This window comes from Schistocerca cancellata, chromosome 2 (genome assembly GCF_023864275.1).
Source record: "Schistocerca cancellata isolate TAMUIC-IGC-003103 chromosome 2, iqSchCanc2.1, whole genome shotgun sequence".
NCBI classification, from domain to species: domain Eukaryota; kingdom Metazoa; phylum Arthropoda; class Insecta; order Orthoptera; family Acrididae; genus Schistocerca; species Schistocerca cancellata.
In genome coordinates, this window is record NC_064627.1 from 785,029,467 (window position 1) to 785,036,431 (window position 6,965).

Below are 6,965 nucleotides of genomic sequence, written 5' to 3' on the forward strand. Positions count from 1 at the left end.
TTACCACGAAATCTGAGAGCATGCATAATTATTTGAGAATTCAGTAATGTACCTCCTAAATCATTACTATTTCTTCTGTATAGACTTCCCGAAATTATTTCGATTTGGGTACATGCCAGCCAGTCAGTAGCATATTACGTAAGTTGTGTACCTGATGAATAAAAATACATTTGTGGAGGTAAACACAGAGCTCATAATAGATAGTAACAGATCATAATCATTAACACACAGTACTATGATTTTAAACACAGGTATATTTAATATGATTTGCTTCTGTTTTTATTTAGTCCTGTTAAATTACTATCTGTACAAAGATTGTACTTAATGTAGGACAAATCAATGAATACAACATTACGTGGACAAAAAAGGAAGGAAAACAAACAATACTGTAGAAAGGATAAATAAAATTCACTCTATACTGTATTACATTCAAGGTTGCAAGAAAAACAACAGTACTGCAGAAAACATTCATACAAAAAAGTACAATATTAAATACAATAGCATACAAATTACATCATTTATAATATAATGCTTCTTTTACAAAACTTATTTAGCTCCAGAACCTCATTTACTTTACATACGGTGTGGTTTATGAGGCACTGTTGAATGTGTTAGGGTTTTCAATATCCTTTTTCATATTCAGTGCGAGCTTATTATGAAATCTTTTTCCAGCCTAGGTAAGTTTTTTTGCGCTATACTGAGAGTTTCTGAGTCTTCGCGAAGCCTTTGCTTCTGCTTTGTGTCATAACTGTAAATATCACACATAGTTTGGACGGCATTTTGGTTCACAAATATCATCAATGAGTAGAAGTACTGACTTTCCGATTTGTAACAACACTGATCAACCTCACAGATCCTTTTCTGTATTATAAAAACTTCTACCACTTTTGCAGCATTTCCTCAGAATATTGTACCATACAGAATCAGAGACTGGAAATCCGCGAAATATGACATTGAGCTGATAATCAATATGTTTATCCATTTATAATGTCCCCACATTTTACACGAAATTTACCCAAAGTAATGTGACCATGCCAGTCACCTCTGGATAATATATCGATAATCATACAAAGATCGTAATGTGTAATTAGCATAAATAGTCGTAAAACAATGGCGCCGCTCTATTTTCTTTTTTGCTCTTCTCTTTTGCTCTTTTCTTTTTGCCATTGTGATTGTCTCCCTCTTGGTTAGATTACGCAGTTAATTTTGCAGATTCAATGAAATGCTCATAGGACAGCTTTCTTGGATTATTTACAACTGGAACTGTTATTATAAATCAGAATATCAAGTACATGCATTTGAATATCGCGCGTTTCATACAGAGAATCTATTGTTTTAAATGTTAGGCCACGTGGAAAATAAGTTTACTTTTATTTCCTTAAAAATATATTATTAAAATTTAATCATATTTCACTTATAAACATGTATTTTCCTTACAGATTCATAATTTTGTGTGTTTTCTTAAATACAGAAGCATTTCTTTTGGTTACTGTAGTTGCGTGCCCCATTTCATTCACTGTAGTCTTTTGTTTGTGAAATACTACAGAACCTGCAATCGCTTTTACATTACGAAGTCCGATAATCACTTTAATATTAATTTCCGCAAGGAAGCAGATTTAAATTTGGTCTACTGCAGCAGGGGATACAACCCGTCGGCTTTGAACAATGACGTCATTCCTTAGTCATAGATCGTAATGTCTTCACTTCGAGGCATAGATAATAAAGCAGTTCTGTGTTCTAATAAGCACTATCATTAAAATAATTGAATGTTAATCTAAAAGCGATCGCTTGATATTGGGTGCATCATTTTACTGATTGCTTGATGAAGTACGATCTGTTTATTCTATCTCGTGAGATTTTTTTTTAAAAAAAGCCAAAAAACTCTTATTACGTACTGAAGGGAGCTAGAACACTAAGAAGAATCGCTTCTCGGCTTTTGACAAGATATTGCTTAATAAAGTAGGATCAGTTTATTCTATCTCGTGAGATTTTTTTTTTAAAAAAGCCAAAAAACACTTATTAGGTACTGAAGGGAGCTGCTTAATAAAGTAGGATCAGTTTATTCTATCTCGTGAGATTTTTTTTTTAAAGTCAAAAAACACTTATTACGTACTGAAGGGAGCTAGAACATTAAGAACAATCGCTTCTCGGCTTTTGACAAGATATTGCTTAATAAAGTAGGATCAGTTTATTCTACCTCATGAGATTTTTTTTTTTAAAGTCAAAATACACTTATGCTTTTGACAAGATCAATGTTTATCTCTCTCGCATTCCTTTGTTTCTCAACATTCTCCTCAGCTCTTTCATCTCTGTAATACATGCTCTCTGGCGACTTGTGACGTCATTGTTCAAAGCCGACGGGTTGTATCCCCTGCTGCACTAGTCCCTTTAAATTCATAGTCAGTAACAGAACTTACCAAAAGACTTGCACTCCAAGCCAAAACTGTGGCCGTTTTTATAATTCAATTGGCTGATGTGGATTTGAAATTAAAGTGTCGTCAGTGGTGTATGTTAATTAAGGGAAGCAGTTTTACGGCCTTTGAATGTTTTGTGCTACTATGTTTTCGGCTACAGAAAGGAAGAAATTATTCACATCAGAGGCTGCCCTTATCAGACTATTGTGATCTGTCCACTTTTGTATAAATTGTGCTACAACTAGTTCTTCTGATATCTTGTCCACGTTTGCTTCAGATTGGATCTCTTTGCTGTCTGTCTGTCTGACTGATAAAAACTCGTTTTCCCAAAAAACAATTAGACATATCAAGTTAAAATTTATGCTACATGCCAAGGTCTACAGTCCCTTGGTGGCGTAAAAAATGTTAGGCTTCTAAGTCCATGCAATCAAGAGACATGGCCATTTATGTTGCATATTTTGACAATTGCAAAGTCACTCATCAAAACCTAGAGGTTACTTCGTATTCACAAGCAGTTATGAAACTCGGTAACAAACAAGACTTAATAGCGGAACCAAAAGGAAGAATCCGAGAATTGTTAATTTGTAATTATATCATGGAAAAATATTGTTTAGGATTCCATACCTCAATCGGTAAAAACGGAACCCTCATACGATAACTTTATTGTCCATGTGTCTGTCTGTCTGTCTGTCTGACTGCTCAAAATCGCTTTCTCAGGAACAGGTAGACATATCAAGTAGAAATTTATGTCACTCATTAAGATCTGCAGGTCCCTTGGCGCTGTAAAAAAAGTGATGCGACAAAGGCAATGCAATCACTTATTTTGATATTCGTGGACATGCTCATCAAAACCTACAGGGTAATTCCCTTCGAATCATCAAATTCGGCAAGAAGCAAGGTTTCATAGCGCAAGTAAATGAAAAACCTGATAATTTTTAATTTGTAATTATCTCGCACGAAAAAATAATTTTTTGTCGTCTGTTATCCGAATGTTTGCCTGTTCGTCTATCTGTTAAGATGCCTTTTTCTCAGTAATGGGTAGACGTATTAAGTTGAAATTTATGTCACTTACTAATCTCTATAGTCCCTTGTTGGTGTAACAAACGTAAGCGTCTAAGTGAGTGCTATCAAAAGATAGGGCCACTTCTGTCACGTATATCGATACTCAAAAACTCGCCCATTACATCCTGCATAGTATTTCTCATGGACCTGTAATTGCAAAATTTGGCAAGGAGCAAGCTTTGGTAATAAACGTATGGGAAAAATCAGTAACTTGCTAATTTGTAATTATATTACACAAAATATATTGCTACTGTTTTTGTTATTCAACTTCAAACTTAACACTTTCTCGAAAGTCTTGGAATTCCCAGGTCCAAGATTTTGCAATATCAGTGTCAACAACAGGCAAAAATCATGGAGATTCTCAATCACGGGATGGATTAACTGACTATATACATAATTAAGGTTATACGGAACCTCCATACTGCTAGTGTACTTGCACCTGGCCAATTTATTGTTTTACTGTTTGACCTGTTAATTTGCTGTGCTTAATGCATGTTTTTGGCCTTCCTTATCATGCAATTTAAGTTTTTACAATATCTCTTGTTCTGTATTTCAGTGCTTTGTGCGTATGATTCTCCCATTATAGGTAAAGTTTCCTTTTCCTGGACATGATATTGTGATCCTAGATTTTATTCATTTTTTCTGCCTACTTGGATTTGATTTAGTTTTGATTTGCCTTTGGGAGAAGTTGGGTTCAAAATGTTTGACAATAGGTTTATAAATGAGTTTAATTTCTTATTTACAATGTCTTCATGGCAGACTTCTTCCAGTAATTCCTGTTGTATGTAATCACATATACAGGATTATTATTCAGAATGCTCTTTTGTCCTAGAGTGAATGCTGGTTTAAATTTGTTTTACTGTTGTAAATTTAATTGAAGCATCAATATTTCACATTGACAACTTTCAGCTTCATCACAACAGTTTTCCCCAGAAAATAAAAACAAAAGTTTTTGTGTCGTATCGTGTCATAAAAAGAGTGTAAAAACAAAGTGGGAGCATACGTATATTCAGAGTTTTAGTTACTAACAAAATCATGATACACACATATTACAGATAATCATTTATTCCGTGGTACTGAAGATAATATGTCCTCCTTTACACATCGTAATGTCCACCTGAGGAGCTTGACTGAACTTATTTAACTGAAGAATTTTCTTTTTTCTCTCCAAAGTTCTTCGTCTTCTCAGTTTCTCTGCAAACTGAAGATTCTCAACAAGTGCTCTGAATGCAAATCCATCCTGGTCTTAACTTTCTTTTCGGTTATTTTATTTTTGTTTGTTGTATGCAATCCTATACACCTGTGTGAGCAAACAAACTGCTTGGATGTGGTACAGAATTTCATATGTAGACTATTACACATGGAATATAAATATCAATATGTATAATATAAACAATAATGTGTACAACAAAGATATGTATGAAGCAGTAGTAATAAACTTTAGAAATAATGGCGTATTTTTTTTTATGACATCTTAGGTTTATTACATTTTGTCGCAGATGATCAGCAGGAATTTATAAATCTGTTTGGGCTGTTAGTGTCATTTTTAAAGCTTTTACCATATTATTGCAAAATAATTCTTTTATTGAGTGATCTGGTATTTTAAGCACATACTTTAAATAAAAAAACTGTATGAAGACGTATTACTTCTCATGCCTTCGATATTATTTGGTAATGAATTGTAAATTTTAGCAATTTTACAAGCCACAGAATCTCCCACTAGGAAAATCTGCTCTCATTTTGCTCTCCTTCATCGTATAGGACTAAGTTTACTACACAATGACAATATGCATCTTAAATTATTTTGTTTAAATACATGAATATTTAAGATCATGACAAAGTAATGGGTTTTGTCTTCAACAAAATCAATACACTAAGGCATAATGTTCTTAAACTGTGAGATAGGAACATCATTGTAGCCCTCATCAATTCATTTTAATCACTATTTGTAGTTAAGCAACATAGTATCATTTGAAGTAATGTACAAATTCAGAACTTATTCTATTTAAGAGTGTGTACATGCCGAAGTTCATGTTACTGTAGAACAGGCAATATTGAAAAGCTTTTTCTTCATTTCAGTATGATGATAATAATATTTTGCTTTTGCCATCGAATGTAATTATTACGGTGAAGTGGAAATACAAAATTTATTTGTGCCTTTAAAGATTTAAAGCTGTTCTTGTCGCTATTTAACATCCTGTGTTAATACAACAGTGTTTGTATTGGTGCAATGACAAAGTAATGACTGTTCTAGACAGCAGTAGAAAGTTAAGTTATAAAATTATGTACTGTGTTGCTAAAGGAAACGTTATATTTACTGTGCCTGTGACTTACCAGAAACGTGACTAACTCTAACATTAAATACACGGCAGAAATGTTGAGACAGAAACCTTACTTTCTGATCTGTCTTTGATGTATTGTGGATAGCATACAAGTACATAATATGACGATTTAGAACTGGTGTTCTTTGGAATGCAGTATGTGAAATACTGGTGTCTCCATCTACCAGATATCACAATGTTACTTGTAATTTGATATGAGCTGGTATGGTATTTCACATATTTGTACAGAGCCAGCAGTTCAGTCCAAAAATAATCCAAAACTGATTTTACATTCGAAAATGAATTTTGTCCTCTGCAGATAGTTTTCTGTGATATACCAAATCAAATAAAAACAATTTCTTTTTTCTGAAGACAACAATGCAGCAGACTGAGGCACTATCTGGCACAAGTTATTTTCTTACAGAATATAGTGTTACATATTTAATTTATGTAAATGCCAATTATACTTTAAATTAAAATTTTCACGTTATAATTCAATTATCAAAAAGTTTGCACTGTTACATATAAATTCCTCAACATTATAAAGTCCCTTCTTTTTAGCTGCGTTCCATCACCATTTTAAATTTATTGCATGTAAGTTCCTTAACACTTTGTGGTATCTTGTTCAGAAACATCAAGACAACGTATGGAAATTTATTTATTGTATTGAAGAGTCTGGTCCAGGGGAAATTTATCATATTTCAGTTCATGGTTTCATAAGTATGGACATTAGCCCTAGTTTAAGTACATTTGCATCCTATCTGGTACGTCCAACGAACAAAATTATATTACAAAACCAATAGTCAATGGCCTCTCAGACCATGACATGCAGTTCCTTCTGTTAATTGTTAATACTGAACATGATATAAAATCTGTTAAATCTGAGCTCAAGATGGTAATCAATAAGCCAAAAATTGATCATTTTAGGACACTCCTCAGAGACAATCACTGGACTGATGTTGACAGTGCTCATGGCACGAATGAAAAATATAACACTTTTGCTAATATAGTGCTAACCTTAATCGAACACTGTTTTCCCCCAAAACCTACCAAGGTTAGAGCCAAGTCTCCAAAGCAGCCATGGATTACTCAAGGAATAGGGGTATCTAGTTAAACAAAATGAAAACTGTATCTGTCAATCCAGTTCTGATGTTGATGCTATAGCACA